The 25,992-nt window shown below is 49.5% G+C and overlaps 1 long non-coding RNA gene across 1 annotated transcript in view; it reads left to right on the top strand.

Annotated features, from left to right (window-relative positions):
* Nucleotides 1-25,992, top strand: part of LOC144339565 (uncharacterized) — a 110,356-nt gene that overhangs the window by 82,113 nt on the left and 2,251 nt on the right. The window lies entirely within an intron of this gene.

The following is a 25,992-nucleotide window of genomic DNA, read 5'->3' as shown; positions in this document are numbered from 1 at the left end:
CCTTGGAATGGGGAACCTGAGGCTGCCAGGGAGCATCCCTCCTGCCTCCAGTCCTCGGGGGTTTCTCTCTCTCTCTCCTTTCCTCTGTCCCTCCCTATCCCCCAATCCTCCTCACCACTCCTGCTCCCCTCCCTACCCTCCTCACTTACTCTACAACAGAGGTCCAGACTTTGACAAATCCCAGCTGGGCCTATTTATCGCTTGGCTGGGAAAGCAGAGGGAAAGGGGCCCAGTTACTACAAAAATAGAGAATTGAAATAGAATGTGAGCTACTTTTGCGTCTTGTTTTTTATTTTAATCTGAATATAAAAGGCAAGTGTCAAACAAAATCGGTGCTAACTGCGCCACTCAGCTCCGAGTCTGCTTTGTCGGGGCTCCGTGGGTTCCCACGCCCTGGCCTTCTCCATGAGCGTCTGGACATGCCGTGGCTGTGAAAGGAGCATTCAGTTATGGTCCTTTGAATGTTCCAGAGTCATGTTTAATAAAAATCTTCACGTTTACCCACAGCCAAGTCTTGATTTAATAACAGGTACTGCAGGTCTCTGGGTGGGGCTGAGCCTCTGTTTTAGAAGCAGCTGCACCATCTGAGGGGCAGGTCCGTATGGGCTGGCAGGCGGCCTGGTCCTTGGAGCACAGGGTGGGCCTGACTCAGTCCTGGCAGTGGGGGGCCTTGCAGTTCTAGGATGTAGTGATGCAACCTGTGGCATAAATAAAAAGCCTCATGTGCCCCCATGAGAAGCTGGGGCTTCCCCTCAGTACTGTGGTGTGCTGTGTTTGTGATCGTGCAGATGTAAAAGGGTGAGGGAGATGTTCTAAAAACCAGGCTCCCAAAGACAGCCCTTCATGTCTGGTGCTTTCATGTGTATATGCACACGTGTTTGATGCGTGTACACCTTCACACGTTCACCTCTTTCATGCGTGTACACCTGTTCCTGTGTTCATACACCTGTTTCGCGCATGCGCCTGTTTCTCCTGTGTATGTGCCTGCGCGTTCACCCTGTATTGCGTCATACGTTGTATTTTACATATTGGGTATTTTCAGTTTGTATCGTGAGCTTGTAACGACGTCGTGAAGAAAAAAGGGGACCCTGGCAGCCTTTGGCTCTGAGAAACGTGATGTCACGGGAACAGATGAGACAGCCCGGGTGAGGCCGGCAGAGGCCATCGTGGCCTTGGGAGTCCGTGCACATCCACTGTCTGTCGCTGTGTGACAAGTGACCCCAAAACCTAGGGGCTTAAGGCAACATACACGTACGACTGTACAGCTTTTTCAGGTTGGAAATTCAGGGCAGCCCTGCTGAGCGGCTCTGGCCCAGTCCCCCGGGTCACTGTGAAGATGCTGTCCAGGGCTGCATCCATCTGTAGGCTCAGCTGGGCTGGAAGTTCTGCTCCAGGATGCCGTGCTGACGTGTCTGTGGGCAGAGGCCTGGTCGTCCACACCTGGCCACTCCCCGGGGCTGCCAAGTGCATTCCTGCCCAGGGCCGCTCCTTTCCCCAGAGACGTAGCAGTGCTGGTCTTATGCCCAGCGTCAAGGTGGCCGGGTCAGGAGCAAAGACTTGTTTCCCCTACTCGGCGGCTACTCCTGCAGGGCTGGGAGACAGTGGAGGTCGCGCAGGAAGGTGTTCGCTGAAGACCGTGCTCTGTGACTTGACGGGTGTTCCTCCCAGGAGAGTGAAATGGAGACTGGACGCCGGAAGCAGCATCCTGCGTGACCCCATGTGTAGTGGGGTCACAGCAGAGCTAAGTCCTTCCTTTACAGATACTTTTCAGAGTCTACCCGCCTTTAGATTCTCTGATTAACGTGTCTGAGGAGGGTCCCAGGAGTCTGCCACCTGCCAGGCCAAGGAGGTTCCCTGCATGTGGCTCTCCCCTGACACCTTGAGAAACGTGACTCGAGAGAATCACCGAAGTTTCCTAAATGAGTCACCTGCTTTCTCTTCTCTTTGCTTTCATGCCCCCCCAGGGTAGGTCAGTCCTGTCCGCCAGAGCGATACCTGCATGCTGGAGTTCCAAGGAGATTGGGGGTGTGTCGGGTCCCCCAGGGAGATTCGGTGACTGAGGATGCTGTCATAGCAACCAACATGTCCTTATTGTTTTCACTTTTAATGAAGTTCAGTTACTAGGTTTTCTGAGGCACAATGATGTCCTTGTGAAAAATTGGTGATCAGGGAAGCAAGCAAGTGTGGGAAAATGATCCTGCCCTTAAATCTAAAAAACGATGAAACAGCAAAGAGCCCTGAAGAGCCCATGAACCTCCTCATGCGGCGGTGAGGAGACACCTCAGTAATGGCTTAAAAAAAAAGTGATAATACTGAAGAAAAGGTAAACTAAATTTTGGGTCTCCTATGGGTAAAGAGATTGTGGTTTACATTTTGGATGTATGCGTTTATATACTTATTTATTTTTCTTTGTTTGATTTAGAATTAGTTGAAATAATTGTGTTTTTTTAATTTAAAAAATTGGGGTATACGAAGTCTAATCCCTTTGTGATATTTCTGTACTGTGAGACTCCACATACAAAAGTGAAGCCCAGACTGTCTGTCTCTAATGAACCAGAGAGAGGTGGTCATCTCCTACAGACCGGTCTGGTCTCCAGGCATCTGGCCATCCTCCCAGTCTTGGGCACACCTGCATCACTGGTGCTTCCTGCCAGACTGTGACTCTGCCCAGGTTTCAGGAGCACCCGGAACAGTTTTCCTAGGGCCTCCTGCTTTGTCCTGGCTCCTGGAAGCACAGGCTTTTGATGAAGGACTCTCCCCACTGCTAGGTAAATTGGTGATTGCCCCACAAGTCTGTGTTTCTTGCATGGGGCGCAGAGAGTCTGGGCGTGGTGTCGTGGCCCTGGAGCCAGCTCTAGGACTGCCCGGCGGCCTTGCCTCCGCCCCTCATCTGGGAACAGGGCGGTGGGGAGGAGAAGGGAAGCAGGGTCTTGCCCGTTCTGCGTCTCGAGAACACGGGAACACATCGTCCCATTGCCTCGCACCACTCACAGCCCAAGCTTGTGTGAAGTATTATTTTATAACCTCCCCTGACAATGATGTATTTTATATAAGCAGCACATAAAGTGGTAATTTAATACCCTATCGAGGAGGATTAAACAATAAGGAGCAGATATCACTGTAGAAAAGTTACTTTATCCGGGAAACATTTATCTACTGCAGGTGGATGCGAATCATGGCTTCCTCCTCGGTGGCTCCTGACGAGCCTATGAGATTCTGTCCTGTTCGCCACTGTTAGTTATAAGCTACACCTTTCCTTCTATGATGTTAGTTACAAGCTCTACCTTTCCTTCTATGATGTTAGTTATAAGCTCTACCTTTCCTTCTATGATGTTTATTTCTTGCCTGTTCACCACTGTTACAGTTATAAGCTATACTTTTCCTTCTGCGATGTGTGTTTCTTGCCTATTCACCACTGTTAGTTACAAGCTATACCTTTTCTTCTGTGCTGTATATTTCTTGAAGGCATGGACTAAATCCTAATTCCACAGTATTTGATGAACACGCTCAAGAGATACTTGTTTGAATGAATGGATTAATGGAAAATAGAAGTGGTGACTTCACTTTTAATTCATTATGTCAAACTTTGTTTACATGGAAAATTTTATGGTCCTTTGGATAAACAGGGCCTCTGTGCAGGGTTGTTAGAGATTGTGAGAGTGCCTCAAATGGCTCTGTGGCTCTAGGCTCACAAAGGTCTTCAGGGACTTGGTGGCGGCACCTGTGTTGAAAACTGAGTTCTGCAAATCCATTCGAGTGACCTGCCAGCACACACAATCCTACTTCCCAAGTGATTTCTGCAGAGAGGCTTCTCCTGAATGCCCCAGGTGAACGTGGGTTTAGCCAGAACTGCTGGGCTTCCACAGCAAGCCAGGGTGCTGCAGGGATGAGAGAGAAGAGGGGCAGGACCAGGATCTTCCTGGGACCCAGTCCCCGTGTGGGGACGCTGCCTGGCCTGGCTCTTCTGGGGGAGGTCAGGGAAATGATGGCATGGAGGGACTGTTGGCATGAGCTGCTTGCTCAAACATAGATCCAAGGTCTGTGTGGGAGGCAAAATAGAAATTTATATGGATATCATCAGTAACATAGCAAATATGGGCTTCTTCCCTAGGGTGGCTGACCCTCTTGCTCATCTGCTGAGCAAAGGCCAGGCCCGACCTTCTGGGCCTCCACAGTGAGCTTTTCCCAAGCTCTGTCCACTCCGTGGAGATGGCCGCAGCCAGGGCAGACAATGGGGTGTTTGCCACTTTTTGTTTTCTTTTTCGAGACGGAGTCTTGCTCTGTTGCCCAGGCTGGAGTACAGTGGTGTGATCTCGGCTCAGTGCAAGCTCCGCCTCCCAGGTCACGCCATTCTCCTGCCTCACCCTCTCGAGTAGCTGGGACCACAGGTGTCTGCCACCACACCAGGCTAGGTTTTTGCGTTTTTAGTAGAGACGAGGCTTCACCGTTTTAGCCAGGATGGTCTCAATCTCCTGACCTTGTGATCCACCCGCCTCGGCCTGCCAAAGTGCTGGGATTACAGGCATGAGCCACCACACCCGGCCAGGTATTTGTCGGTTTTTGAAAGCTACATTTAAAGAATGAAATAGACTGAACAGAATTACTTCCTTTTGAATGTTTAATACTTAATCTACCAGAACACTTAAATACAGTTAATGTATTCAAATAATAAGAAAGAACTTTCCCTCCGTTTCCAAAGCAAAAGTATAAACAATCTTTTACTTGGCAGGGATTTCACTATGTTTCTTAAAAGCCAGCAAGCACTTTTCCTGAAATAGACCCGTCTCTTCCTCTGCATAGATCCTATGAACATTTTAGCTACATTTCTGCTATATCTTGATGTGTGATAGATTATAGAAAATTCCTTGCTACTGGAACTTCACGATGCTTTCCTTTTAAACATCAAATAGAAAGTATGGATAGTAAATCTCAGATTAGTTGCCATTCTGGGTCTTGGTAGAGCTGCCACCAAAAGCCTCTGTCAATTACAACAGAGTGTGTCTCCCTAGCAACTAGGTTTAGATTGCAGACCAAGCCACGATCACCCAGGATTCAGTGCAACGTCTTCCAAAGCTGTAGCCACTGCTCCTGGAAAAGATTTGAGAAGCCCTCCCTTTGATGCCTGTGCATGGCTGTTCTCAGATCACAGCAGCTGCAGCAGCATCTCGGAGGATGCCGGCAGGTGTGTCCTGGGTACTGACTCCACGGCAGGGGCCTGCAGTATCTGAATGAAATGGCCGTGACACTGTGCACCCTAGAGGAGTCCACAGCCACGTTTCAAAGGTGCAGTGGCCCGAGGTGAACCCCAGAGCACTGAGGAGCCTGGAGTTGCCCTGTCACAACTCCATTGAGAGAACTGACTGAATTCCGTACCTGTGCGGGCAAAAGATGGCTATTTGCGCTTGGCTCCTTCCCAGGACAGGGCAAGGGAGGTTGTCTGTACAGCTAGTGGGAGCTTGACTCTGTTCACACTCGGGGCTGAGTCACTCTCCTTTCTGTGAGCCCAGGGAAGATAGACATGCCTAGCTTTCATGGAAGAGAGCCCTGATGAGTCGAAGCTGAACTTCAAGATGGTTGGTGTTGTAGTGTGCCTGGCGGGTTCCGAGTCGGTGTGTGCTGAGTGGGGACCCGGCTGCTGCTGTCGCTATTGGGCTCAGCAGACGCTGCGGGGGACGTGGCTCCTGTGGTACTTGGTTTTCTCCTCACAGAGGTGGGTTTCCCTGCGGTGAAGGTGTTGGTGCTGTGACAGGCAGCCTGGCAGGAGGAAAGGTGCTCCTGGGGTTGTGCCCCGAGGCCCCCTTCCTCTTGAGGAGCAGGAAGTGGGTTTGGGACCCAGCTTCCCGCTGCGCTCCCTTGCTAGGTTCTTGGCCTCGGGGGCCAGGAGAAGCTGAGTGCAGGGCTGAAACCTGGACCCATTCCACAGCCTCCGCGGCACTTGTGGTGGTATGCGGGACATGGCCCTTGGAACTCCAAGCCCTACCCTGGCATGCCCGCCCGTTGGGGCGTCTCGGGCACCTGCTGTGTGCTAGGCTCCGTGGTGGGGTGGGCGGTAGCAAGGGCTGTGGGGTAGAGGGGACACGGTACGCAGATGATGATGAGAAAGCATCAGGGAGGCAGTCAAAGCACAGCTGAGACTTGCAAGGAGGTTACTGGCTGTGGGTGTTGGGACTCAGGGAGCTGTCTCTACCCAGAGCCACAGTGGCCAGTGAGGGCAGAGCAGGGGACCGAGGCCCAGGGCAGCCGTGTGTATGGTTCGCATCAGGTGTGCGGGTCTGCCGGGCTGTGCGGCCCTTCTCAGTCCTGGCTGGGCCTGGGGTCCCAGAGGGAACGGAGGGTCTTTGCATCTCCCTCCTCTTGCTTCCCTGCTGCTTCCTGGTCAAGGGATGCTTCTTTATTGCAACTCTGGCAGTTATTCTGCATATTAAGAGGAGTTTCACAAAATCATAGGGGGAGAGGCGGACTAGGGATTCACTTTTTTTCTCCCCCTGATTTTATACGGACGCTTCTACTATCCCTTAGTGTGGAGGCAGAGTGCAGATGCTCTACAGTTCTCTGTCCAGGAAGAGAAGAGCTGCTGGGAAGCCACAGAGCTGATCATTGCAATAGCTCTGACATTTTAAAGTGGGAAAATGCTGATGTCTATAATAATCAGAGTAAAACTTCAGTAGCTTCAACATAAAGATGTCGAGATGATCTTAGAGCCATTTCGTCCCTAGATCCTTCTACAGTGTGGAGTGTGACATCTCTACCAGCCTCTGGTCAGTGGCCGCCTGTGGGTAACTGAATGCTTGAAGTGTAAATGAGAACTTCTGATTTTATTTAATTTTAGTCAAATTTAAATAGCTATATGGGCCGGGCACCGTGGCTCATGCGTGTGTTCCCAGCAGTTTGGGAGGTCGAGGCTGGTGGATCATGTGAAGTCAGGTGTTCAAGACCAGCCTGACCAACAAGGTGAAATCCCATCTGTACTTAAATATATAAAAAATTAGTTGGGCGTGGTGACAGGCGCCTGTAATCCCAGCTACTCGGGAGGCCGAGGCAGAAGAATCACTTGAACTCGAGAGGCAGAGGTTACAGCAAGCCGAGATCGAGCCACTGCACTCCAGCCTGGGTGACAGAGGGAGACTCTGTCTTAAGGAAAAAAAAAAAGATTTTAAAAAACCCTACATGCCCCTAGTTGCTTCTGTAGGAGACGGCATGGTTCCAGAAGGTAGACTTTGTGTTGAGGACTCTGCAGCGTCAGGCTGGAGACAGTCTCCCTTCCTAGCAGCGTGGGCCGCTGGGCTGCTCTTCTACCAGAAGGGATGGTGGCGTCTCTGGGAGGTATTTGTGGACTCAGATCTGTGTGGATTAGTGACTTGTGTTACTCACAGATACTTAATTTTATGGGTAAATGAATACCTGGACTGGCTGCAACTTCAGGGCGAGATTCGGGAGTAGGGAGTGAAAAGTGACGACGGAACCCTGGGCTTGTCCTGCCATCCCCAGGAACCGGTCGGGGCGCCTTCTCGTCTGAAGTCCCAGCACGTGGTCAGGGTACCCCTCCCCTCTGAACCCCCCCGGAAGTGATCGGGGCACCAATCCCCTCTGAAGCCCCAGCACCTGGTCGGGGCACCCCTCCCTTCTGAATCCCCCAGCACCTGGTCAGGGCGCCCCTCCCTTCTAAAGCCCCCAGACCTTCCTGGCCTGCGGTGCTGCTTCTCCAAATTCTGCCCTTGGCTGTTTTCTAGGAATCACCTGTACCCGAACAGGCTGCGTGTGTCACTTCTTGTCGGATCTGGGTCGACGGTGAAGCTCATTTATCTTGTCTTCCTCCTCACGTGCCATATCTCCCCTGTTGTCTGTCTGAGTTTGTGTGAGTGCGTGTTGTGCGTTCTCAGGCTGTGCTTGGTGCTTAGGTGACAAAAACGTCTTAGAGCAAGGGACTGCCTGCTCCAAAGGACGCTGTGAATGAATCGAGACACGGTTTACTTGTGGGGTTTAAATTTCCTGGGTGTTGGAGGCAATTAGGGGGAAACAAGGTCTAAAAAAGCCCCTGGGGATGAGGAAGGCAATAATGAAAAAAATTACTCTATACACACTTAGCAGTTGGTTTAATTTGTAGGTGAATTTTGCATTTTGGGAACTACTAAAGCTATTTTTTGTAGGGATTCCTTGATGAGCTTCTTGTTTTCTGTCAAGTAGAAAGTAAAGTGGATCGGTTTTGCCTTTAATTCTGACTGACTAGAATCTACTTCCTTTTTCCCCCCATTCACGTTAGGGTGGGGATTGGACTAGAAGAGCTGTAGGATCTCTTTATTTCTGATCTTAAATGAATTTTTTCTTTAATTAGTTTTTTTGTTTGTTTGTTTTGTTTTGTTTTGTTTTTGGTGAGCTATTACTTTTTCCTTCAATGCACTGTTCTTTGGTTTGGAAAACGGGCTCTATTTGTACCGTGCTTTAAATGTACACAATGGTTCTAAATTGCTACTTTTCGTTAAAGTTAGATACAACATCATAATTAAAATGTCATCCATAATTGAGGCACAGTCTGAGGCCTGGAGACCCCTCTTGTCACTTCCAGCCGTGTCTCCTTCCCTGGCCACGTTGCCCCTGGCCACATCTCCTCCCCCCACCACACCGTGTCATCCCCCCACCACCTCACCTCTGGTCACATCAACTCCCTCCCAGCCACATCACCTCTGGCCTCACTGCCTGCCTCCCTCTCTCCCTGGTAGCCTCTGTGACTCCTGCTTTCTACCCTCCCGAGGGTCTGTTCAAGGCTCCTTCCCCGTTTTCCACTCCTGAGTGGGTCTCAGGGCCTGGATGTTTCACAGGATGCAAGTTTCTTCCCTTCCAGCCGCGGGTCTCTGAACGACAAGTCCAGAGAGGGCACTAAGCTCTCCTTACCCACCTCGGGGTCCCGAGCCCTGACCGCCGACCACCAGGGCTTTTCTGCAGGGTGTGGGGCAGACTCATGCGTGAATTGGACAAAAAAGGTGATTCCAGGAATCCTTGTTTTAAGTGCACTGGAGCAGAGATGGGGAGAGGGGACCACCGGGTTTGCTCAGAATTGGGCCCTGCTCACAGCCAGTGAGGCAACATAAGCACCTCCTAAATGAAGCATTCCACACACTGATTTTACACATGACGGTTGTGATGGCTGGAAAAGGCTTCACACAACGAGTGAGTTTGAGCTGCATTTGAAGGAAGAACAGGTCCCTGTAGGTGGAAATGAAAGGTAAGCGTGACCCAAGCCATCAGCAGCAGCGGGGGTGGGGTGGTGCAGACTCCCCATGGATGGTGGGCATGGCTGAAATGCAGGAGAGGGCAGGGGTGCGAAGGAACAGCAGGGCGGCAGTAAAATTCCCCTGCAGAGAGGGGACGTGACTGAGCTATTACCACATGTATACAACTGAGAGATGATCTGAGGATGATTTCTGGGAGCCTATGGGAAGAGCACGTGGTCATCATCAGTTCTCGGGATCTCTTTTTATGAAGTGAAAACAGTCATGCCTCTGCCTATCTTGTGAGCTATTAAGATCAAATCGGATAATCTTCAGCGAGACTTGTAAATGCTAAAGGTTATGACAGACTGGTCCAGCCCGCTTGTCTCCACCCTCCTTTCCTCCTCGGTAACGTGAACCCTGCTGGGTACCTCACTATCTGCCTGGCTTCCTCCTCCATAACGTGAGCCTTGAGTACTTCCTGGGTACCTCGCTGTCCACCTTCCTTCCTCAGTAACGTGAGCCCTGAGTATTTGCTGGGGACCTCGCTGCCTGCCGTACAGCTGGCTGTAGAATTGTCAAACGGACTTGACTGGCACATAAACAAAAGTGCTTGCCAGGCCTTGGGAGGGCTTTCTGACCTGTGGGTGCCTTCTGTTCCCTGTTAGCCTGGAGCTGCAGGAGCCCTCCTAGACCAGACAGAGGACCAAGGCTGGGGCCTCGGGGTGGGGGCTGGGGGATCTCCCTAGGTGTATTGTGTGGGTGAGAGCAAACTTCAGTCCCGCTGTGGCATTGGGATTCAGGGTTCCTTCTGGAATGTTCTGAGTGAGAAACAGGAAGTGTGCACAGGTGCGTCTTCTGCGGATTTTATGGTTATCTCTTGGGAGAGCACTGGTGCCTCTGAACTATGAACCTGCAGAACCACTTCTTCCACTAACGGCCGCCTTTATATAAAGAATGACTTACAAAAGATGCCACTTCAGATGGAGGTATTTGCAGGTGTGGCCTGAAAAATGAACAGAATGACTTTCATCTCAAGGAAAGTACCTTACATTATTCCCGATGATAGACATTTGAGCTTTCCAGCGAATATTAAAATATAAAAATCTTGTATCTACCACTTTCTCATGTGATTAATGATATTGATGCGGTTTGGTTTGGTTTGGTTTGGTTTTTTACATATAACGAAATGTGGAAGCTGCTCATAACTCTGAATCAGTGTTATCTAACCAATGTGTGATTACAAAATCGTGTGCTGGTAAAAGCCATTCAAGTGCAAGACGGACCAGTCGACTTAGAAGGAATTGGGGCAGAAAGGTCCAACGAGCAGAGCACAGACTGTGTTGCAGACAGCCTGTACGGAAGTGCCACTTGTTACATTTGGCAGCAGAGAATAACTAAAGTGATCTGAAAACACAGTGAAAATACCGCTTCCTAATTGTATATCAGTATGGGGTTGGACTTTCTTCATAAACTTCAGTCACGGTTCTGCAGCCCACTGAACGCAGATGCAGGCATGAGAATCCTGCTGTCTGAGGTACAGAGATGTTAGGTGTTTTCACAGCAGCACAAACTGTTGCCACGCTGCTGCTTATTTTGGAAAATGGTTTCTTCTTTAAGACTGTGTTAAGATGTAATGACTTTATCCTTGTAAAATAAACTAAATTGTTACTTTTTTTTCTTTTTTTGAGACGGAGTCTTGCTCTGCCACGCAGGCCGGAGTGCGGTGGTGTGACCTCAGCTCACTTCAACCTCTGCCTCCTGAGTTCAAGCGATTCTCCTGCCTCAGCCTCCCTAGTAGCTGGTACTACAGGTGTTCGGCACCATGCCAGGCTAATTTTTGTATTTTAGTAGAGACGGGGTTTCACCATGTTGGCCAGGCCGGTCTCGAACTCCTGACCTCAAGTGATCCACCTGCCTCTGCCTCCCAAAATGCTGGGATTACAGGCATGAGCAGCCACCACTCCCGGCTTGATGAGAAAGCTTTTTTGTGCTCTTTAATAAAGTGCAAAGGGTTCCTGAGACCCAAAAGTTTGAAAACCACTGGCTTAAACTGACAAAATTGTCCACGATTCTTCAGTGTATCTTCTAATCTGTTGATGGAGAAAGGACGGTAAGGGTTGCTTTACTTTTTGCCTTTCACAACTCAGTGGTGCCGGGACAACTTGGGTATCCACATGGAAAAGGATGGACTGGATCCTTCCTCACCGTACAAGCAAAGCTCAACATGAATCCAACGTAAGGAGCTGACTGAGACCCATTCTGTCAGTCTGCTGGGTACTATAACGGACACCACAGACCGTTCGACTTAGACAATAGCATCTTGTTTCCTTTTTCCTGGAGACTGGAAGCCTGGGATCAAGGTGCGGGCAGGGTTGGATTCTCTGGGGCCTCACCCCATGCTGTGTAGATGGCGTCTTCTCTGTGTCTTCACAGGTTTCTCTTATGTGCATGGAGCACTAAGGACTGTGTCTAAATTATCTTAAAAGAACACCAGTCATTCTGGATCAGGGCCTACTCTTAAGATCTTATGGGACCTAAATTACCACACTAAGGCCCTGTATCTAAATACAGTGACATTTTAAGTTTCTGGGGTTGTGACTTTAACATGGGAATCTTGGGTGGCGGGGGGGAATGGGACAGTTCAGCCCATAACACCTTCAGGGGAGAATCCTCGAGAAACTGTTAGGTTGGATTAGGCAATGTTTCCTTGGCTGAGACGTCTGAAGCTATAACAAGCAACTGAAGGGAAAAAGACGGTATCAAAATTAAAAATGTTCATTTCAGAGGATACTATTAAAGTAAAAAGACAACCCACAGAACAGGATACATTATCACGATAAGGACCTGATATCAAGAATATATTTTAAAGCTCTTAATAAAAATCCAATTTAAAAATGGAAAAAGGATTTGAATAGACATTCTCCAGAGAAAGACATATAAATGCCTTAAAAAGCACATGAGGGCCGGGCGCGGTGGCTCAAGCCTGTAATCCCAGCACTTTGGGATGCCGAGACGGGCGGATCACGAGGTCAGGAGATCGAGACCATCCTGGCTAACCCGGTGAAACCCCGTCTCTAGTAAAAAAATACAAAAAAATAGCCGGGCGAGGTGGCGAGCGTCTGTAGTCCCAGCTATTCGGGAGGCTGAGGCAGGAGAATGGCGTAAACCCGGAAGGCGGAGCTTGCAGTGAGCCGAGATCCGGCCACTGCACTCCAGGCTGGGCGACAGCGCGAGACTCCGTCTCAAAAAAAAAAAAAAAAAAAAAAGAAAACCATGAGATGTTTAGCAGAATTCGTCATCTTAGAAATGGAAATCAAAACCACTGAGATACCACTTCACAACCACTGGATGGGTAAAATCCCAGTATTGGACAGTGACTTGGTGGTGAATTTGGGAAAACTGAAATCTTGATATATTGCTAGTGGGAAGGGAAGTAAAATGGTACAGTTGATTTGGAAAAGTCTGGCAGTTCCTCAGAAAAGTTATGCATGAAATCACCATACGACCCAGGAATTTCACTCCTAGGCATATGCCCAAGAAAATTGAAAACATTTTTACAAACAAAAAAAATCTTATGCAAGAATCTTCATAGCAGCATTATTTGTAGTAGTAGAAACAGTCCAGGTGTCTGTCAACAGGTCACTCACTGTGAGATTCCACTCACCTTGGACGTGAAAGATGTCAGCACCGAAGGTCACGCCAAAGGTCATGCACTGTACGATTCTTCTCACAACAGATGTCCAGAATGGGCAAATCCAGAGAAACGGAAGTCGGCTGGCGATTGCCAGGTGCTGGCGGAAGGAAGGAGCTAGGTGCTGACTCTTAATGGGTTCAAGGTTTCTTTGGCCCATGGTGAAAAAGTCCCAGAATTACATACTAGTGGTTGATGTGCAGCTTTGAGAATGTGCTAAAAAGACTGAATTGTATCCTTTAATATTGGGGCTTTTATGGTTTGTAAATTCCTTTCAATTTAAAAAGGAACTCAAGAACTTCTTTGGTGTTGATATTTAGATGGTGAAAGAGACAGTATCCAAAACAAGTTACTATGTAACTCACGTCGACAGAGTTAAACTTCATATTCTGAGGATCTTAAAGGAAGTGTGTGAGCCTAGGAGACACAACGATCCTACACTAGATGTCACACCCCATCTTACTGATTTCTATCTCACATAACCATATTCAGGGAAAACCGACATGTAAACGTGAGCTGAATGCTATGCAGAGGCACACTCCTCTTACCCGGATGATCTTTAGTGGCACAGTAAGAGATGAGGTCATAGCAACGTTAGTTTAGTTAAATTTCTATGGCAACAGAAATTTGGCACATCTGATGAGTTAGATCTCTCTGCACAGCTCCTAATGGGGTTGCCCATTTCTGTATGGTGTCTGTGTATATTCTCGCTGTGGAAATAAGTGATAGCACCTGCACAAACACTTGCCCGGAAACGTGCACGAAGCTGGTGAAGGCAGAGGACAGGCAACAGGGAAGCATGGCTCAGCCCTGGCAAAGAAGACCGTTATTCCGAACGCAGAAGATTCAGGAACACAGTCGTTGGGAAGACTGCTGATGTCCGTGGATCTCACTGCTGTTGTGTTGTATCTGTGCAGCGAGTTACTGGAGCTGTCAGAACCGCACGTGTTGGTATTGGTATCATCACTCAATGCTTCTGACTTTTCCTGGTGCTGAGGATGACTGCATGTGGCGGAAGCAAAGTACTGACCTAGCACAGATCATCAGATCCCAGTTCTTTTTTATGAAGGGGGGCAGGATTAGAACCACCCCCCCCCCACACACACTCCCCAATCCTATAAGAACTGGGATCTGATGATCTGTGCTGTTGAGAGAGGCAGGGTTAGAACGCCCCACTCCCCAATCCCATTGTTGAAAATAATAGTTGGCTTGGGAGGGTTTTTTCTCCTAAGGTTGAAGCTGTGCATTTCTGGAGCCTGGGCTGTCAGCCATGGTGGCTGGGGAATGCTGGGGCTGCGGTCGTCCGGCCGCTGGTGGGTCCTGCCTCTTTGACACCGTTCATTTCTGAAGCTTGCTTTCCCCGGTGTTGGAAGTAGCAGCACTGGAAGAATGGCCGACTTCCTACAGTGAAGCTCTGGCAGAAGAGGAGAAGACACGGAGCGTCTGTTCAAGGACGTGACGTTCTGGGCACCGCACCATGCGTTCTGCTTCTCAGCGGTGCCTCCTGGTTGATGTTACCATCACCTGGCATTTCCCAGGAGGTAACTCGCAGATGTCACACTGATGGAAAGCCGCAGCAGCGCGGTTCACGTCCAGGGCCAGCTGGAGCACATCAGCAAGGTCAGGCTGGATACATGTGCTTGCTGACAGGAAAATGACAGGAAATATGTCATTTCAGGGAAATGACAGGAAATGTGCTTGCTGACAGGAAAATGACAGGAAGACGACAGGAAAGAGGCCCATGAGGAGAGGAACCAGTGGATTCAAGGTGGGGAACTGAAGGAGCGAGTCATCACAGGGTGGGAGGCTCAGGAGCCAGCAGGCAAGTGGGATGTGGCCTCAGGGTGCTGCTGGGTTGGTGAGGGGCCTTCTGTGACTTTTCTAAGAGTGCAGTCAATTGTAGGGGTGGGTGCCGGCTCCCGGCTCCCGCACATAAGAGCCAAGCGTCTTGCAGGAGACCAACGTGTGCACTGGGAGTTCCTAGTTGCGTGTCCCAGCATGCGGCCCAGAGGCCCCTGACAAAGCTCAGTGCACCAGGGACACAGTGGACTTTTGGTTCCTGACCCAACGAGGAAGTGAGGGAGTGAGTGAGGGCCGAGACACAGATGCAAGGATGCACAGGATGGGGTGCAGTCAGGTGGAGAGTCATGCTGTGGGGTCCGGGAGAGATGGGTTCGAGAATAAATGGGACCGGGTTGCAGTCAAGTGGAGAGTCATGCTGCTGGGGTCTGGGAAATGTGTTGTGTTTGCTTCTATGTGAACAGCGGGACCTGAGCATGTCTGTGCTTTGACGTTTAATCTGTACACTATCCTTGGCAGGGTGTGTATCTCTGTGGCAGAGGACACCCCGGCCACAGTGGATGTCAGTGGCGGTGGCTGGACTCACGGTCCGTGAACGTTGCATGATCGAACGCGTTTGGTACATTCTCAGCTCCTGCCCAGGTGCCTCCCGAGTATCCGGTGCTGTGGCTCCCCACACCCTTCCCATCTGTGTGTAGCATGACCACCATCTTCCTACCATGTGTTTGTGCTACCACGGCTGCCATGTCTAACGGGCGCTTTGCTTTCCAGCTACTTTCCTATAACCAAACCCTTGAACGACTTTGCCTGCGTTTCAGAGATGATTAGGGTATTAGTCTTTCAAGATTGCTCTGAGGATTTCCAAAAGCAAATGCAACTTACAGGGTGCAAGATATTGGAAATGACAGTAATTAGAGATGAGTTTTCTCAGTGTGTTGATTGCGGTAAAATTACATAGCACTCTATTTTTAAGTGTATGGTTTGGAGGCATTAAGTGTGTTCACACTGTGGTGCCACGATCACCGCCATCCATCTCCAGAACTTCCTGGTCTCCCCACGCTTGAAACTCGGTCTACCCAACACCAGCTCTCCTCCCGCCCCAGCTCTGGGAAGCACTACAGGTTGCTTACAAAATAGGCTTTTTCAGTAAGAGAAGGGGCAAGGAAAAGAGCTCTAAAGACTGTCTTGATATTTGAGGAAGTGTTTTGGGTTTTGCTGTCTGGTTCCCGGTGTAAAGGAACTATTGAAGACGTGGGAAGGGGAAGGTCTGTGATCTCAGGAAGTGCTGGGCTGGGCAGCTTTCCCACTGTGACGGGGGCACTTGCCCTCAAACCCGCCTGAGATAATCGCGTGAGGATGGTGCTGCATTGTGACAGCTCTGAACTTGATCTCCTTGAACGTTGCCAAGTACATAAGCTTTGGCGGTTACCGTCTAGTGTCTGCGGGAGACCTAGAATTTGAACATTGTTGACTTTAGAACACTCTCATTTTGATAACACTCTACCTGTTCTCAACAATAGGAAATATGCTGTGTCCTTTTTTTTAATGCCTTAATATTCTGTGTTGTGGTGGCAGTAGTTGCAGCGGACGCTACTTCTGGTTCATGGTCATCGCCAAACACAAGCTTCTGGAAACCGTGTGAAAAATGAAGGGGAAAGTGCTTTTCTGCAAAGGGCTTTTTTGAACATCCTGTTTTTTTCTGGAATATCTGTTGTGGTGTAAAACGTTTTCATATTTAGGGGTTTGTAACGTGTTTTATACTCGTTAGCTTTGAAACCCCATGTTTTTGCATGTCATGGGGCTGCTTTATCCTATTCTATGATATAGCTGGTTTGCAAAACTATTGGTTATTTCACTTTAAAAACCAAAGCAGCTTACAGATTGAGTGTGATTCCTGTAAGAATTTAATTGTAAAATTGATTTGTGTTCAATAAGCTTACTGGAATGGCTAGATCCGTGGACAAAAAGATAAGAACATGTCAAGTCTCTGGGCCAGGAAGGACTTCCAAATAATACAAGTGATACACGGTAATTTCTTAACAAACAATTAGATTTAGTATATAACTGGTTAAAACCTCTATATTTTCTATTATAGCCATTCCACAGTGCCCATGGGGGTGGGCTGCAGGACTGCCTATGGAATCCAAGGTCTGTGGGCACTCAGGTCCCTGCAATAAAATGGCATCGTGTTTGCATATGACATATGCACATCCTCCTGCAGACAGTCATGTCAGGGTTGCTCGTAACAGCTATACCATGCACATGCCATGCGAGTAGTTGTTTAATGAATAATAAAGTCTGAATGCTTAGTACAAACACATTAAAAAAAAGTCTTGATCTATGGTTGGTTGAATCCACAGGCCTGGAACCCCGGGAGAGAGTACAAACTCTAGAAGCAAAACGAACAAAGCACTTGAGGTCAGCAGTGACGGGTGTGGGATCACACTGAATCTCATGTGTTTTGCTGTCTGTGTCACTGTGTCCCGTGTAAACGGGAATCATTTGTAGCTTAAGGTAAAATAGGTAACAGGAAACACTACAGAATGGGCACGAAGGCGCGCCCCTCATTACCCCGTGTTACAGCCAAGCATCTGCCTCCTGGGGAAGGATCTGTTCTGTGGGGAGACTAGATGTTGATGATTTCCGGATGTGTGAAGGGAAACTCCCTCCGAGAAGCGTGGCTTTGGCCGGAGCACATCAGATGAGAGTTAGCGCGGCATGGAGTTTCCACAGTGCCTCTCAGGCCTGCTGCTTCTCTCCTCTCCCCACCCCTGGCCCTGACTCTTACCAAGGGAGGCAAGTTCAGCTCCAGCTGAGCCCCGCACAGGGCTGTGGGTCTCTAGGGCAGGTGCCACCTTCGTCTGAGCAGGCTGTGTCAGAGGAGGGTCTGGCTGTACTTGAGCTGTGAGAGATGCTCTCAGAGATCCAGCATCCTGAAAACCCAGGTGCTGAAGGTTCCTCCTCTTCCACCATCCTGCGGGGAAGGGGGTCTTATCCTGCTTCCCCTCAACCCGAGCTGACTTCTTGTCTGTTCTGTACACCTAGGTTTTCAGAGCAGTTATTGTTAATCATCTAGCAGACAAACAACCATAAGGTGACAGCCTGGGAGGGTAGACGGCGCTGGAAGGTAGTTTTCTGAATAACAGCGTTCAGTTTCCTGTTTTGCCGTCATTTGACCCAAGGCCCCAAGACAATTGAAATACCGTCAGCCAAACACCGATTTTTTACCTGAGGTTTTTTTTTTTTTTTCTTTTTAAGTTATGGGTGCAAACTTATAACCAGGGACCTGACAAAAGAGAAGGATTTATTTGCAAAGTGAATGTCGGGGATGGTTGGCATTTGCCAACTGTGACTAGCAGGGACCCAGGCTGCTTCCGTTCTGCCGCCCAACTCCTGACCCGCCAGCTCCTGCCCCTGTTCCCACCAGCAGGAAGAGGAGCGGGAAGGTGCCTTTTCCCCTTTAAGGGGATGAGGTGAGAGTTGCACCTGCCAGTTTGCTAGTCCCTGGGGTGATTCTCCAGCATGGGTGGGAGTTGGGTTTGGAGGCCTGAGCCCCGTGAAGCTGGGGTTGCTGTTCCCTGAGCAGCAGGAAACTGGACTCTGGGAAGTGGGGTCAGAGGGTAGCATCCGCAGGAGGGGCCTCTCGTCCCGTTTGACATCTTCACTGCAAAAGGGGGTGTGGGCTTCATGGTCCATTGACAAATAGAACGTTATTTTTGTGTTGTTTTTTAAGCACATCGAATCCTAATTCCTTTGGCCTTTACTAAAGTGGCATTTTGTAATTCCACATGATTTCATTGATATACTCGCAGGAGAGAATGCTTCCTGTAAACCAGAAGGATCTCTGAGACGGTTCTCGGCCCATAGAGAGTTCATTTTCCCAAGGTTAAAGACACAGCCTCAGGCGGGGTTGAGGACACACTGCAACAGCCTCAGGACGTCCTGGACATGTGTCCAAGGTGTTTGGGACACAACTCGGTCTTACACATTTTAGGGAGACGTGAGACATCAATATATATGAGATGTACGTTGGTTCGGTCCAGGAAGGGAGGCTCGGCTCCAAGCGGGGAGGGGTTTCCAGGTCACAGGTAGATCAGACAAATGCGTTTCTGGTGTACCTTTCCAGAGGAAGCAGCCAGATCCACATTTATCTCCGTGTGCAGATGGGGACTTTGAATTCTCTCCTCTGTCCATGAGGAATTTCCTTGTGCATCCGTTGTGAGGGAGGTACGTGGCTTTTTTTTCCCCTCCCCCAAGTAGCTGTCTCTGTTCGGAAGAGCATGGGAGGCAGGTTTGCTCTAAGCTCTTCCTCACCTTGACGTCGCGTTAGCGTAGTGATTTTGGGGTCCTGAGATGTAGTTTCAACTTCATGTTTCTGAACACACTGGCACTCGAAACAGTATTGTAGGAGGTATCTAACTTACTTAGAAGAAGAATCTATTTGGAAGGACTTGAGCACATTCCTCCTTGAGAGAACCAAGCCTTTGTTTAGTTTGCTTTGCCCCGAGGCTGTTACGCTGCCCCGGGCTGTGCGGCCTTAGAAAGCTGTGCCCCTGTGAGCTACTGCCTGTGGAATCTGGTGACTTTGAAGTTAATCCAGCAGCTACATGTTTTGGAAAGCAGATTGCCTCTTAAAGTGTTGGTGATTATGATTCTAGCACTAGAATTTCAGTGCGTATTTTCCACCTTCTTGCTTTGTCTCCTCATACACTGAGGTACTGCTGCATTTGCCCTTAGGCTTCACGGAGGGAGGGTCAGTTCTGACCCTTTCTTAGATATTGACCTTGAACGGACAGAATCGAGATTCAGAAAAACTCTCGAGCTGTGAGTGTGTGCTGATATCTATGTAAGTGGGGTTCATGTGTCAAACTCAGGTTTAAGAAAAACCAATTCTAGGCTGGGCATAGTGACTCACACCTGTCATCCCAGCACCTTGGGAGGCTGAGGTGGGCAGTTCACTTTTGAGCCCAGGAATTCGAGACCAGCCTGGGCAACATAGCAAGACCCTGACTCTACAAAAAATTAAATAGGAGTGGTGATGTATACCTGTGGGCCCAGCTACTCGGAAGCTGAGGCTGGAGGTTCACCCAAGCCTGGCAGGTTGAGGCTGCAGTGAACCATGATAGCACCACTTTACTTATGGTGCACTGTGCCTGAGTGACAGAAGAACAACCACCCCCCCACACACAAAGTATCAATTCATGCAGTGGCCAGTTCTGCTGGGACCACCTGTTAAGGCTACTCTGGGCCTCACAGTGTGAGAAGGGTCTGTCCAGCGGTGAGAAGGAGTGGCTTGAAGGCCTAAAAGCCAGTTGCTGTGGTTCAGCATGACTGCGGGTGTGGAGTTGGGGGAACGGCTCTCCATGGCATGAGTGGGTAAACGGATGGGCTTCCAGAACGAGCCCCTGTGACTTTGCCTGGTTTGCATCCGTCCAATACAAATCCACAGGCTCTTACTCTAGAAGCTTCTGCCGGGGCTGATGGACTGGCCTGGGGACAGAGGGTGCCCTCAGAGCCTCAGGGTGCTGTCTGGTTTAGGAAGAGCACTTAGTCACCTAGATCTAGGATTTATGACACGACAAGGGGACTCGTCACACTCGGAGCAGCATCCATCTGCATTCTAGACTTGGTTCTAGGTGAAGTATTTTGGAGCCTGTTGGTACCCTGTGTTCTGTTTATGTGTAAAACAAGTTAGAGTTATAACTAGTTAAAACCTATTTTTAAAATTTTGCCACAGAATATGGCAATTGTGGTGGAGCCTGGCCAGAGACCCCCACACTTAGACGCTGCCGTGTGCTGGGGCTGCAGGCGTTGACTGCATCGGCTGTCCCTCCCAGCGTGTCTGTGTTCTTGACACGGGCGCCCATCGAGGCTCGGCCTGTGAGAATCGAGCCACCGTTTGTCTCCGTGTTCCTCTGAGGTTCCGCAGACTTCACAGTCCCATGGCAGAGCGTACGGTATCTGCTTGCATCCTGATTTCCCCAAACCCCAGGACAGGCCAAGAGTTCGTTACACACAACTGCAGAGGGCCCCGTGGTGTGGATTCGCGGTGACACAGCCTTTCCCCAGCTTGGCCTTCGTCTCCAGAGTTGGCTTTAGGGCGATAGAAGCTTCCTTCAGACTGGGGGGCCCTGAAGCTTTGGTGCTAGGAATTCGGTGACCAGCACGGATGATACCCCATTTCTCTGCATTTGTAGCAATAGTTGTTAACATGACCACGAGATGTACAGAGGAAGGAAAAAGGAGGTTTTATTTTCAGAGTAACACTCTGTGCTTTGGGAAATGTGGTCTTAGGGGAGCTGTAAGCACACGCCCCTCAGGAGGAGAGGAGGCCGCGGCGTTACACGTTCCGGGGTTTGTTGGCTGTGTGTGTTCATCGGGCTCAAGAAATGTCTGAACGTTTACAGGGAAAGTGGGGTTTGTTCATCCGGTTTGTGCAATGTCTGAACACTTACAGGGAAAGTCTAGCACACATGCAGTGAGTTAACCTGTAACATCCATGTTCGCCTTGGGGCGAGCGTAACATTTGAAATGAGGTGGACTGGGCGTGTCATGTACAAAGGTGAGCTGTTGAGCGCGGACGTCTATGCGCAGCCTCGGTCACAGCCAGGACTGGCTCAGGGTCTGCAGCTTGTGGCGGGAAAGGACATTCACGAGGTCATTCTGTCCAGTTGGGGCTGCCGGCAGGGTCCCGGGGGGGGGTTGTCTGGTCAGCCAGCCTCTGGAGTCCACCCAGGTCCCGTGGACAGCGTTCCTCTAAACCAGGCTTCTGATTGTGGAGGAGACTTCATGCTGGTTAACACACTGTACAGGAGTAGTGCCGTGGGGCTTTGGGGTTGACCTTCCCTATGATGCCAGTTACATTTCTCTCCAGATCTCATCATAGCCACAGAGATTGTACCTCGTCTGACAGCTGGGGGTGCCATGTTGATATAGTAATTTATTGCATTAAACTTTTTATTACCATTTTAATAACCTTTTTTTTTTGTTTTTCAAGAGATATAGGGTATTGCTGTGTTACTCAAGCCAGTCTTGAACTCCTGGCCTCAAGCAATCCTCCCACCTCGGCCTCCCAAAGTGCTGGGCTTATAGACGTGAGCCAGTGCGCCCAGCCTACAGCCATGTTTTTAAAACTCAGCAGTTTAAAAATCCTACTACTTTCACCCCCTCAAGCAGGCTGGTTGGCCTTGTGCAAACTGGGGTGTCACGATCTTAGCCTCCCCCTTTTATTTTTCGCTTTGGCCTCAAGTTCTGATGAGAACAGCAGTTACAAAATGGGCATTAGGTGATTCTTCTGTTACTAAAGCCAGAATTCTCACCAGTTGGAGATGTTTGTCCCCAGGATCCCAGAAAGCTGCTTTGAATCAAGCCCGTAGTAAATAAGTAAGGAACTAAACTCTTGGTCCTCTGCTTAGTACCAGGGGAATGGGTTAGTTGCTGATACCCTTTGATCTGTGCTCACGTGCTGCATCTCATCACGGGAAGCAGAGTCGCCCTGTGGAATAAAGCCCGGCTCAAGGTGGCGCGTCGAGACGCTTGGGGCTGTCAGTCCCTTATACAGCGGCAGACTTGGAGACTCAGTATCGCGTGCAGAGCCCAGGCAACCGGAGTGCATCCACCTTAGAGACCACATGGACGGTCGGCAAGGTGGATGTCCGGGCATATGGCCTTGACAGGCCCACCGCGAGGTGAATTAGGAATTCGTTAGCAAAGAAATCAAACTCGCCTTTGGGTCCCAGCTGCTTGGAAGGCTGAGGCGGGAGGATTGCTTGAGCCAGAAGGTCAAGGCCGCGATGAGCCATGATTGTAATACTGCACTCCGGCCTGGGTGACATAGCGAGACTCCAAGTCAAAAAAAAAAAAAAAAAAAAACACAAAAAAACCCCTCAAACCTTACTCTTCATAGCAGGAGGGAGAATTTGTCAAAGTAACTGCAACAAAATCTTAGATGATATAATTTCAGTGGCTAAGTGAGCTGTCCATCCCACGTGGCTGGCTCACAACGCAACAGAGCCAGGTGCTGCTGCAACTGCGCCCCTCCCCACCCGATCGCTTGTGGACATTTTCTGTTTTCCCATATCTCCCTTTTGGATACATAGCTCGCTACTTTATAGCTAAGCATCAGTAAAACAGGTTGTCTATTTTGAAAAGTAACTATTATGTCTTTTAAGGACAGAAAATGAAGCAGGTGACAATAGCATGGCAACCTGGTGAATAGATTTAGAGGAATATTTAATACCTGGCACCACTCTGAACCCTTCTTCTCTCATGCTTAGTTACAGCTACCGCCTTCTATGACAAAACACTTTCAGCTCTGTGAGTAGGAATTAAACATATTCTAAATCAGAAGTTTTAGTTAAGCAGTATTTTACGTGAATGCCCAGATCCTAAGTGTTCACTGTACTGGTGTGTGGTGTTGAAGAAGGAACGAGGGCTTGGGGCTGCGTTTATGGTGCAGCGTCCGGGTTCCCATATGTGAAATGAGGGCCATGAGACACGGCCTGGAAGGTTCAGACTGTGGGATTGAATGGATCTACCCAGTCCTGGAAAGCCTCAAGTCTAACTTGACTTGGGCTGGTTTTAGGGAGATGCTGGCAGCGCTGTCCACACAGGTCACTGGGAGGGGCTCTGGCACCGTCCCCGTCAGGTGTCTCATGATCAGCCCAGCTTGCTCATCTCAGAAGCTGTTGGTCGTGTTCTCGTTCCTGTTGTTCGTTGCGTGTTATTTAGGTTCTGTTCATGTGGGGACCTAGGAAGTTCCACAGTGAGAGGAGAGCCGCTGAGCCGCCTTCCTGCCTGGACGCCAGCCCCACGGAGGACCGTAACTGCTTGAGGTTGGCTTCTGCCCCCGGCCTCACCTGTGGAGGCATTGATGCAGTGGTACTTTCTAAGCTCCTGGGGCACACAGTGCTGTTGTGTGGATCCACAGGCCACTGTGGCGTCCAAGCACGTGCTCCCGGAGGAGAGGACTCTGCGGGCACTGATAGTGGGAGCTGGCTGAGAGTCCAGCGAGTTGAGACTCCCTGTGACGTGCACAGCTGCCATCTGCACAGCCCCTCCTGACGCCAAGATGGTTGTGCGATAAATGCACAAAGCACATCTCCAGCAAAAAGCCGCCGAGTGTCCACATCCAGGATATCCACCACGGTGGCTTTTTGGTGTTAATACGATGAATGTGAGCAGCAGGTGGTCTGCAGTGAGTGTGACTGTGCCACTGCAGTTTTGTTCTCATGTCTTGATGAGCATGAACGGTTCCTGACGAGGGTAGGTAAGGATGCTGTGACCTGAGACTCTGCAGTATTGTAGCTTGAGAACCAAGGAGTTTTTCTGTCTTGCAAACCGGTCAGGGAGGATGTTCCAGGCTGGTGACTGCTCCATGAGGTATTCAGAGATCCAGGTTTCTTCCCGACCCCTGCTCTGCGTTCCCAGGGACACGGCTGTCCTTGCCGTGGTTGGGAATGGGTGATTGCCATGCTGGCGGGGGAGGCTTAAGGTGAGAGTGGCCCTGATTTACCTAATCTACATAATGACAGGGAGCCTGGGAGTAAAGTGTAGCCATGGCCTGGAGGATGGATGATGGATGTTGGTGAACGACTGGCTGCACTCACCGCAGCTGGCCCAGGAATGGGGAAGGATGGCTGAGTATGCCGTTCAATGGTACCTGGTTCTTTCAGATTTGACTTCCTTATGGATTTTCTGCTGTAAAGAGGAGAGAGCCTGTGGTTCTAGGCCAAGCATCTCACTCATCTCATAGCATCTTGTATCCCTCAGCCAACATTTATGTCAAGTTTTAGAAGTCCTATCAAACTGGCAAGCATTTCTCAATTTGGTTTAACCATTGGATTTTATATCTGTGTCTGCATCTCTATTTTACATCTATGTGGTTATTTGACACCCTGTAGTACCTTTGTAATAGGTTCTATTTGGTGGAAGTTACTTTCAACAAACCCTTGCTGCTACTTGAATTTTCAAGGTTGCAAGTAGAAAGGAGAGAATAAAAACCACATCTTCTCTAATTTTAAAATGTGTTGTTTCTCAAATCACACCAGAAGTACAGATATTACAAATTACAAAAGCAGCCAGAATCAAGGTTAAGAGATTTCTGGGCGATTCTGGCTAATCAGCAGTATTTGCTGAGGTGTGTGCAGCAGAGCAACATGCCAAAAGGCCCGGGACGGGGGAGAGTTGGGAGGCCAGGCTGTGACTTCGGAGGTGTGTTGCCTCAGGGAGAGGAGCTAGATGTCGAGAGGATAAATGGCCACAGGTGTGACCACCGCCATCCTTGCCGCGGTACGGAGGCCTTTCTACAGGGGCCTTTGTGAGCTGAGTTAAAAATCGAAATTGAGAGAGTGCAATGCATTCTTAGTTTTTAAAATAAAATGCTAATAGAGAACGTTTTGTTTGTAAGAATGTAAAATATTACATCTTTGTTTAGAATTTAAGAATAATAATTTGCTTCTGAGATCTTTGTGAGTGAGATTTGAAATCTTAAGTATGGTTTTTTCTTCCATGTTTTATACATATGCACGTATACACATATATGTAAGGTATATAAAAGGAAAATAAGCGTTTCTGTATTCACATTTATATACACTTCCATAATGTGTATACTTCCAGCCACACTTAGGTCTAAGAGACTATGACTTGACTTGATAACCATGAGAGGGTAATCGCGCCTCCCGCGTTCCAGGCCTCACACAGCCCGTGCCAGGTTTTGGAAGCAGGAGTTTGTCTGCAGCCACTTCGGGAAGCATGTGGTTGCCAGGATTGCCTAGAGCTCCAGGCTGTCTCCAGTCCCAGCCTCCCTGGGGTAGAAGCTGCCCTACCAGGGGCCTGGACATGGACGTTAGGGCCTGGAGCCAGGGACCGCTCCTGAAGCGGGGGGCTCCCGTCACGGTTGGGCATGAGAACCGAGGATAGGAGGCGGAACCAGCCTCGGGCCAGTGCGCGGCCTCCCTGAAGTGCTTGCGGGAAGCCCCAGCTGCACTTTGCTGACCCCATAGACAGCACCTCACTCTGTGAGATCCCCCTGGCCCACCCCTCAGGTTCCTAAAATGATGAAGGTTTCCTGAGCTGTGAATTTTTAGGTCTAGGCTAAAAAGTCCTGGGACAGGCTCACAGGGTTGTTTATGTAGAAATGATGAGTGTGCTGGTGACTCAGAGCAGGCACTGCACCCTCACTCCAGGGTCCTTCGTGCCAGGTGGAAACGAGCGTGTGGGTCACCCAGAGTCCCTGCATCCTCACTCCAGTCACTGCTCTTTGGTTTCTTAATTAAAAGCCTAAAAGCCTTG

This window comes from Macaca mulatta, chromosome 3 (assembly GCF_049350105.2).
Source record: "Macaca mulatta isolate MMU2019108-1 chromosome 3, T2T-MMU8v2.0, whole genome shotgun sequence".
In the NCBI taxonomy this organism is placed as follows: domain Eukaryota; kingdom Metazoa; phylum Chordata; class Mammalia; order Primates; family Cercopithecidae; genus Macaca; species Macaca mulatta.
The sequence above is the reverse complement of the archived record's forward strand: the minus strand, read 5'-3'. Positions and strand labels throughout refer to the sequence as shown.